Genomic DNA, 10,000 nt, shown 5'->3' with positions numbered 1-10,000 from the left:
ATGAACCATGTGAGCGTTAGCCCTACTGATGGAAATGGGCCCACACAAGGACAGAGAAAAACTCTGACCAGGGTGGGAATTTATATAGCACTTCACATTACACTCTATTCAATTACAACAACATAGTTTGTTTTCAACAACGTCGTCGCCAGGGCAATCCATGCTTTCCAAATGCCGGGTGTTTGTAAATGTAACGGAGGCAAGACAAGAAGAAACAATAATATTTGTTTCAGCAGGTAATTTTTTTATTAATTTCGCTCTGTACCTGCAACAATGAACATCTTCGGCATCGTCTGCTGGTACCAGAGCAGAAATTACGTAAAAGAAAAGAAACAAAGACAGAAAACAAAACAACTCCAAATAAGGACTTATCTCAAGTGACCAAAAAAACACAGTGCTTCCCGGTACCTGGAGAAAGACCCCCATCTTCACCCGTAACATCAAGTCAGCTCAGCCATAACAGGTGTTACGTGTTACGGCCCCTATTGAAATCCCTGAAAGCTACGTAATGACAACTGGAGATTGGGGGAAGAACCACAAAACGCTCCACACAAAACCACCACACCTATAAATAAGCTCTCCAATGCAAGGCATGAGGAATCCCAAGCATGTGCAAATATAACCAAACCACAGACAACAATTCACCAAAGTCACTCCTAGTCATCAATTCAGTTAATGCTTTCACCCCAAACCGGTCATGCTTAGTATTTTACCCTGTCTAACACCATAAGAGTCCTACAAAAGGTTGCATGGATGGTTGTTTTGAAGTAACTTTCAGTGGAAATCTGACATCACTTCAATCAGAAGGTGCATGCGCAACTAATACCAGTCCTCTGCTGTGCTTTGGTAAAAGTTGAGTTTGTGAAATTAGTGCTGGCATTCGCCAACGTAGCTTTATTACATCTGTCAATACAAGAATACCACATTTACGTTTGACATCAAGGTGGCAAGAATGATCTTTTGTGCTACGTGATTTTAGATGATAAGCTTTTATTCATTGTTTAATTGTAGGGCCAATCATATCAAGGTTTCATCAATTAAGGACTGAATGAGGTCTAGTTGTTATGAGTTTATCACTGCAAGAAAAGAAAAATTGAAGGCGAGAGTAGCTCATGGTCCACTCTGCTCTCGATCCATACATATCAGGTACTGATTTCGCTATTTCTCTAACCTCGTATTGACTCGATAAATAAAATCCACTAGCTCCCCAAGCCAATTCTTTTTGTTACTATTTATCATCCAAAGTCGCCATACATTGCTTCAAAATCCATCACTCTCTGTGCCAAACACTCAACGGTTACAGGAAAATGCATCAACAATCTCATCTCCTCTCAATCGAAATGACTGCTGCTAAGTTCAAAGCGGGCAAATGAGCAGTAAAATGGAAATTTCCTCCACTCAGAAAACTTCCCAGAGCATCTGAATATCCCTTAATTCTCAGGTTGAGCAAGTGACATGATTCAATTACGGGAACTATGACTAAAATGGTTAAACAATAGCAGCACTCCCTGAACGTGCACTCGTCGGCCATATTTGTTTTTGGTTTGGATAATATATTGATTTACCCAAGCCTAAAAGCAGAGCTCCCTGCTTATTTATTCTTACTGCCTGTAGGGTTAGTGAAAATAGAAGGTTTCGAATTGTCAGCATTTTGATGTTTCCGGTTGCTGCTTTAATAATTAAATAATTTTCTTTGCTTTCTTCTATAGAAAAATTCATTGTCTAACTAGTGAATTCCACGGTAAATTTTCTGCTAAAAACCAATATCGCATGAATCACGAAGCGATGAGTATGATATCGGTTTTTTGAGTGAAATTCACTTTGGAATTCACCAGTTTGGCAATGAATTTTTCTTGAACTGTATGAGTTTTACTCATGTACTTTATTCCACTTTATCTCTGAAAACGAGATCAATCAGATTTTGATGTATTTCATTGAAACACGCCAGCTTGGCTTGGAACAAGAATCGGCGAACTTCAAACAAGATCCGCTCCAACCCTTAAATAACGTTTAGGTGCTTTAAACAAACTTCTGAAAACATAACCTAGTGAAATTTGCCACGAATTTTACGAGAACTCATTGTGATTACGTGTTTATAACATAAGTTAAAGGGCAAAATTTTCTTGTCACTGTCGAGGCACATCGAAAACCAGTTGGGCAAATGGATTAAAAAGCACTTGTTCACTCGCATTTTAGAGCAAAACAAACAAACAAATCAACCGTTACTTTTTCTTTATGTCCAAGAGTAAAGCTAATTACCGGGTTGCCTATGGCAAACCCAGTCGAGGTCTGCATTTAGTTTGTTTGTTTTATTTTATTTATTATTTTTATTTTTTTTGCTTTTTTCTTTTTCCGTGTCGGTAAAAGTCTTGCCTGTCACTCCCCTGGTAAGTGGTGTCTTTGTGCATAGAGCCTTCTGCACGTATTTTCTTAGGATCGAGAGGGTAGTGGAACTGCGTAGATTTCTCTGATGGACACAGTAGAATCATTAACTTAGCCTGCAATGGCGTTGAAAGTCATGTAACGCGAATGGCGTTTTAGTGGATCCTTAAACAAAATATACCCTTATGGAAAGTCAGTTGCCATAAACTAGGCAGGAATCTCCAAAGCGACGAGTACTGGACTTCGACAACAATCTATCGCCCGTCGAGACGAAATCAAAGTGAGCTGTATTTACCTGAAGTACATGGTAATTTGACACGATTGAGTTTCTTCTCTTCACGCACGCAATGAAATAGGAAGAGGAGCTAAGAGCAAATATGTTGTTTGTTTCAATAAATTTTTTGCTGGGAAAGGATTCTGTGGTATTTTCTGCCTTTGTGAATTATAATATCATGTTGTGTATTGAATTTTCGAGCTTAAGGTTCAAAATGTGATATGGAAGAAGTTTTTTAGTATTGCTCTGTAAGCAGGAAGGGTTCACAGGCCTGTTGGAAGCGTGCTTGAGTTTCAACAAAATGAGCCCCAAAATCAGTGAAAACTTGTGACACAGATGAATAATAAAGTAGCTGCTATTTCCAAAATGATGGAATTACCTGGTGATAAATAACGTCGTATGCGTCTTGGAGAGTAAATTTTGACTTTGCATAAACAAGAATTGGGTGATTGTGATCTTTGTTTTGACTTCGCTCATTTCATTGTCAAACTTTATAACACTTGACAGAAAAAGAAACTTACAAAAGCCCGGTATCTTGCCATCATTTGACACAGACGTTTCACTGTTTGGCGAATAAACATGCTGCGGTAACTTAATCACGGCGCCCGCTGAATTCCGGCCATGTCACTTTCAATTTTGCAATTTACTTGAACATAGCAAAAATCTCCCAAAATGTTTGTCGCTGATCGTAACTTTTCATATTCTGTATTCACGGTTCGAAATTAATGTTGTTTTCATGTCGTAAATATTTTATTCTCGATCGACCGTCCCGGAAACTTCCTTCTGCTCTTTCTAAAAACTGTGTATCAATAGTTATTTGCTTTTTCATCAATATTTGTTTTGCATAAAGCAAGCTAACAAAATCTGTACCTTGCTGAGTTCGCATTTGTTAGCGTTAATAGTATTTTCGGTCAGATGCTTCTGTTTTTTGTGAGGGGTTTATTGTTTTGGTCTCCCATCCTAACACTAACCCCGCTGAACAGGGCTTAACTTCAGTGAAGTTTAGTATTACAAAGCTGTCAGATGCTCAGAGGGCACACTTGTGGTGAAAAGAAGTTGTGAGGCAACTTGAAATTATCAACATGTCAGCCCAGAAGCCAATGTTTCTCGAGTCTCTTTTATTTGTTATTCCTCAGAGACTGGAATGCTGTATTTCAATACCACACAATTCAGTGCCTTCTGATTTTCTGTAGCACGTACCACAGGCAACCCAGTGTATGCTTCACGGAAGCATCTCGTTGTTATTTCATTCCAGTTAACAATAAAAATTCGATTTTCATTCCCAAACAAAGGAAAAACCAATTAAACCACTTTTTGAAAATAACAAACAGTTTAGTGCCCAAGGAAAGAATTTGTGGAGTAACTTCTTCCACTACGAATGAGCTATTACTGGTATTCTGTTTTATCATTTTCTTTCTCTCTCGCTCTCCTTTCATTTTTGTTGTAGTCATAGGTCATCCAGGCATCATGTAACCTTATCAGAGATTCTAAAGATATGCCAAAAATTGCAATACAGAGAAAAAAGCAGCTCTAAGCAAATTAAAATAAACACTCAGCTTTAAGTTTATATCCCTCCGATGCTTGACCTGAATAACTGTGTAGCCGCCAGTGTGGACCACAGCTATCATACTTGTATGTCAAACTGGATTAAAACCACCAAAAAATGCAGAAAGAAAACATTTTCCAAACTGTTTTTCACCTGAACACAAAAAGTGTTGACTGTGTAAGAACTATAGTTGATGTAGTAAAAATTGGCCATGTAGCCCTGTCACGCCAGAGAAAGCACGCAAAAAATGAACCCTTGCTTACGTTTAGGTGAGTTAACCTGGGTTGAGCTTGCAATCCAATTGAAAACCAGTACCTGGTCAGCGGTCAGGTTTAAAAAAAAAAAAGGCTGACCTTGGTGAGCTGTAAGCTTGAGCCCACGATATGGTCATGTGATACTGGTCAGCGAATACTTTGTTTTGACAGGTGTCAATTGATCAAAACATGGATATTCAATATCAAAGATGTATGCTGTAAACTAACTGTAGCATGATACTGGTCTCATTGGCATACATGGAGGGTGGATGTGCTATAAAACCAAAACTTCTCACATCAATGGGATACCATATTTTCTTAATTATGGTGCTTGGCGCACGTGGAGCTCCGCTATTAGTTACAGGGGCAATCAAGGCATTGGAAAAGATTTTTTTACATTCATGTTGCCAGTTCAATTTACGAGTGGTCAGAAAAGGAAAGATAACTTACCATGGAATTACCATGTGTTTCTGTACTTAGAAGGTGAAAAAAAGTAACAAAAGTGACTGAATAATGTCAGCATTTCCAGTTGCATGGGGAAAAGTGTTAAAGCTGACAGTGGTACCTGAACATTGTTTTCCGTTTGTACATTGTAACTCAGGCATGGGTGCAAGATCATCAATGTCACAGTTGACGTCACTGAATTCTTGATCTCCCATAGGCCAATCCATTTCTTGACGCTGTCTCTTTCACATTCTTTCTGATACAGAAACAAACATTGCACTTTCCACCATGTATAAAACTCCACACTTCTAAAAACTCCATTATCTTGTACACCAATCTTCCTGGCATCCCATTTGCACTGTTTCGAAGGCAGGGCTTTACGTCAATTCCTCATTCAGACCTTACAGGAGACCTCAGTGAGTTACCCAAGAAATTCTTGTCTTGCGTGAAAGTAAAAAAGCATGGCCCTCCGCACGGCCAATCAACTCCTGCGTTTCCTGAATTAAAGCTGTCAAGGTTAATTTCGTTGCTTTGCAAAGCAGCAAGCAATTACCCACACACTCTCAACAAAACTACAAAGTCCTCCCCTCTCCTTGCAAGCAATCCGCACATACATGTGTATCAATATTATCGGTTAAACGACGTCGTTCCATTTCACACAGCAAAGATGGAAGGGCATCCAATCAGCATCAGCTGCCATTTTCTTTTTTGAAGGAACTGCAAAAAAAACAAGTCTCACAAAGAATGTTGGGTCTCGCAGAAACCAAATCAATACGTGATTTTTTCAATCAATAACAAGTTGGACAAAAATGAGCAGAAGTTGTACATTCTCCAAATCATTACGCTGGCAGTGCTAAATTGGATATTTCAAAGATGAGTTGTACAAACTACTGTAAATGCAATACCCGAGCAACACGCAGTATATCGGAAAACAAGTTGTATGCACACATGTCAAAAGTTGAATGTTTGGGACGAAAAGTAATTCATTTCACAAACAACTTGTACATATGTTGTAAGAAGTGAAATTAATAAAGTGGCAAGTCTTAAACCCAACAACAAAGTTGTAAATGCAGAGCAAAAAGTTGTCTACAAAAAGCACAAGTTGTATGGAAATTCATGGTGCATCATAGGAAACTCAGAGTCTGTCCACACAGTCTTGGACAGTGTCAATGGGTGGTTTTGGAGACTCAAAGAACCTGAATGATATTAAATGTTTGACTTTCCAGAAGAAAACATTGAGACAAAAACAACAAGAATAGCGAACAGCGAGTACTTTGATAGCAGCCAGAATGATCAGTATAAGCTGAGGAAGTTTGTTTTAGAATAACCATTATAAAAAGTGATTGTTACAATATCAAATTACTTATTACTGGTATGTAATCTTCATATTCTTTCCGTGTACTGTACCAGGGAAGTCATGAGAGTTGGCCAAATAGATCAATGCATTATTTACAGTAAAAAAAACGTATTACCTCAGCAAAAGTTGGGAAAGGTGTTCTTCAGGCTCTCAAGTATTATTCTTTAACGAGCTGAAGCCTTTCCACTTAATGAAGTATTTGGTTCCCTTAAAAATGTAACACAGATAAACTTTGAATTAACATTTTAACACTCTATTATAAACAAATTGCTTTAAGAGATTCAAGCTGCACTTGCCTCTACGTCCTCCCTGCTCAAAACAATTCTCCCTGCCTTGATAAATCCCAGCGATTTATTTGCAAGTCTTCTTTTCCTATTATTTCCATCAAATAAAACATATATGGTGCTCAAGTTGTGCAATTCATGGTATGACACACGCTTCTTCGCAGATCGAGCTGTGATCGCTGCCATATTGAATTTCCTTGTTCCCAAGTGAAATTCGATATACAGCTGAAAATAGTTAGCGGGCTCGAAATTTCCCCGAGTTCTGGCGACGTGATGCAGGGAAGGGCTTGTACTTGAGAAAATCAGTGAGCATATCCTTATATTTAGAGCCAGTAAGCCGCATGCCCTGTTCAGATGCCAAAGCCCCAACATCATCAAAGGTCAACATGCTCACTGAAAACCTCAAAATGACCTTTGACCAACCATGCAAAATGTTCTTAAGTAATGACGATGTTGCAATTAGTGCTTGCCCACAAAATGTTCTCAAGTACAATGTAATGATGACGTAACCACTGCACTTGCCCTCATTTGTTTCAGATTGTTTCAATTATGATGTTCTAAACAGTGTCATGGATTAAATGTTCTCACAACTACAGTATCACCTCGCAGATTGGGTAATCATGTTGTGGCAAAAGATTCATGCGATTAACAAGTTTCCATTGTATCATAATCAGATAAGAACATAGACAGTGACCACTATTAGTGTCAGCTATTTCTTCAGTGTAGTTATAGAGGGAACACTTACCTGTAATGCCCCCGAAGAAATGTACATGTAATTGGCGGTAAAAAAAGGAGCTGCTCTGTACTTTGGAGGGAAACCTTTTATACAGGGAAGGCAACACTTTTGCTCTTAGCCTCTTATTTTGTTTTTACACACAATTATCCACCTTCATTAACGAAATACAGTACATACATTTTCACCTGTAGAAATGCATTTTAAAAACAATAATGGTGAGAAACTTCCATCATCACTGATATGTAACTTTTACTAATGAAAATTTAATTGTCAGTTTGCAGAAAAAAAGGGCAAGCCATAAAATTTTCAATTTCTCCTGTGAAAATATAGTTCATTTAAAAAGCTCTTTACAGTTAAAGCTTCATTAAGGCTTACTGAAATGCCCTTTGACAGTGTCTGTAGCTCAAGAATGGAACACTGTTCCAAGAAATTAAGGACTATTTTATTTTTGTCCAGCATATAGTTAGTTGAATTTAAGTACTACCATGATTTAAATCAAGACGTTTTCCAAAGCAACTGGATAAATTTTGAGTGTTATGGCATTTTCATGTTTTCTATGTCACTGTTGTCATTGTTCTACAAGATACACATTTATGACAGACTTTTCTGATATTTCTATATTTTGCTATAATGAGTTGCATTCTCTACTCAACAAAAGAGAAAAACCTGAAACAATTCTCGCGAGTTTGTTTTACACAGTCTTTTGAGTACAGTTTATTCATGTTATGAGTTTATTGCCAGTTTACTCAAAATGACAAGTCAATGTGGATTCACTTTGTTTAACACTTTTACTCAGTGCATGGAGTAGGATTTATTCATTAGGTACAGTATATTTAACTCACGGATGGGCACCCTTTACTAGCTATTTTGAGCATAAGAGTTACAGTTTTCTCAATATTTGTAGTCATTGTGGATTCAACATTTTACTCAATATTTTGGTCTGTACTTACTTGACTTTTTTTTTGCAGTGTTGCATACATGTATATCTAACACGAAATCACTGACTGCATATATTTGCATTCAAATGGTGTTTTTTTTTGTTCCAAAAAGTTGTAGAGACTTTAGAATACCTGGCCACAATTGTTTTCTTAAAGCAGCATCATTTGAAGAATGAGGCATATCTATTCATAAGGATATTAGTGACCTTGGCCCGGTTGTTCAAAAGGCAATTAACGGTAACCCCAGATTAAAAGTTAACCAAGGAGTTTATTTCTCTGCTCCCAAATGCTGTTCAATGCTGATATTTGGCAAACCTTTACATTAGAAGTCAATCTTGAGAAACAAAAATAAGCAAGAAAAACTTTCACCAAATTTAAGTTGACAACACGAAACAAAAGTTTACACAAATCCTGGATTCAGTTAATCAGCTTTCGAACAACCAGGCCCAGGTATTCTAGAGTTGGAATAAAATAAGTTCTGCTTCAAAAGCAGGTCTGATTTACTGAAATACATTATAATAAATAAAAACCAAATTCAAACAAGTCAGCATTTTTTAAACTCACCCCATGAAAAATTAACAGTACTTGTTAGACTTCATAATTCACTTCATAACATAGTCAAGATGCTTTCCTATCAACTTCCCTGAATCAAACTATCAACAAACAATAATTGAAGCATTATAATTTAATAACTATCAGAGTTCCATTATTATTTATAAAATAATTAGGATAGTACAGGGCTCGAAATTGCGACCAATACGGTCGCATTTGCGACTAAATTTTTCCCTTTGCGACTAAAATATCTGGAGAAGTCACAAATTTGCGACTTGTTTGTCACCTTGGTTCTTTCGAAACAAAAGGGTTAGCAGTTGCCACTTTGCTGCTACTTTAGCTAAAATAAACAAATAAATTATAAATAAATGACAAAATTATTTTGTTTCTCGCTTTGAATTTTCTCTGAAGGTAGCGTAATTGTATAGTAATTTAGCTGCGATGTTACGTGCACAGCTCCATTCCTTCGATCATTCGCCATTTTCAGCAGTTTCTTTACACACAAGTACTGCGGGCTCATATTTTTCTGCTAAACCGCTGACAACACAACGCGGCGATTTTGCAACTAAAATTTGCGAAATTGCGACTAAATTTTCGTATCTTATCGCAAAATGCGACTGGATTTTTTCGTTAATTTCGAGCCCTGTAGTACGCGCACTCTCATCGGTCAATAGCTGTGTTTAGATAAGAGTATGGAACATGGCTGTGGACATCACACAAATTTTGATTAGTTAAGTGTTGTCAACGGGTGTTTTGATTGGGTGGTAGGAAATATTGACATGTATCAAGAAAATCCATTTCAATCAAAAGTAAAAAAGACCAGAATTTTCCTTCATTTGTCAAATTATCTTTGAAAAATATTTTATAAAAGCAATAGAGGACTTTTTCATAGCCTCATCTAAACACTCTGGGGAGTTGGGAGAATTCTCAATATGCATAATCTCGACTGCGTCTCGGGTTTGCACAACTGTCATGAATTCTCCCAACTCCTCCTCGTATTTAGATGAGGCTATGGAAACATGGAAAACGTCCTCTATTGCTGTAGTATTGCTATTTACGCCTATCTAAGAATTCACTTTAGTTTTTATTTTTAATTAATATTTAAGCATTCACTTCAGTTCTGAAAACTAATCCACACAAAGACAGAGAAAAACTAATGTGGGAGCCATGGCCCATGACCTCTGAACTAGATCACCCTTGCTCTACCAAAAGAGCTACTACATGTACACGTAC

General features: G+C 37.4%; 1 protein-coding gene across 3 annotated transcripts in view; it reads right to left on the bottom strand.

The window, feature by feature from the left end:
• The window catches only part of LOC138045916 (uncharacterized), a 33,340-nt gene that overhangs the window by 22,919 nt on the left and 421 nt on the right, over nt 1-10,000 (bottom strand). For 2 of the 3 annotated variants that reach the window (XR_011131703.1, XM_068892552.1), the window contains exons 2-5: nt 8,780-8,868; nt 6,554-6,629; nt 6,373-6,464; nt 5,022-5,617 (exon numbers count right to left, since the gene is read on the bottom strand). The gene's annotated coding sequence lies outside the window, so the exon portion shown is untranslated. Of the gene's footprint in view, nt 1-4,906; nt 5,618-6,372; nt 6,465-6,553; nt 6,630-8,779; nt 8,869-10,000 lie in introns of all 3 variants that reach the window. The other variant, XR_011131702.1, reaches the window with a different exon arrangement.

Source organism: Montipora capricornis, chromosome 4 (assembly GCF_036669925.1).
Source record: "Montipora capricornis isolate CH-2021 chromosome 4, ASM3666992v2, whole genome shotgun sequence".
NCBI classification, from domain to species: Eukaryota; Metazoa; Cnidaria; class Anthozoa; order Scleractinia; family Acroporidae; genus Montipora; species Montipora capricornis.
The sequence above is the reverse complement of the archived record's forward strand: the minus strand, read 5'-3'. Positions and strand labels throughout refer to the sequence as shown.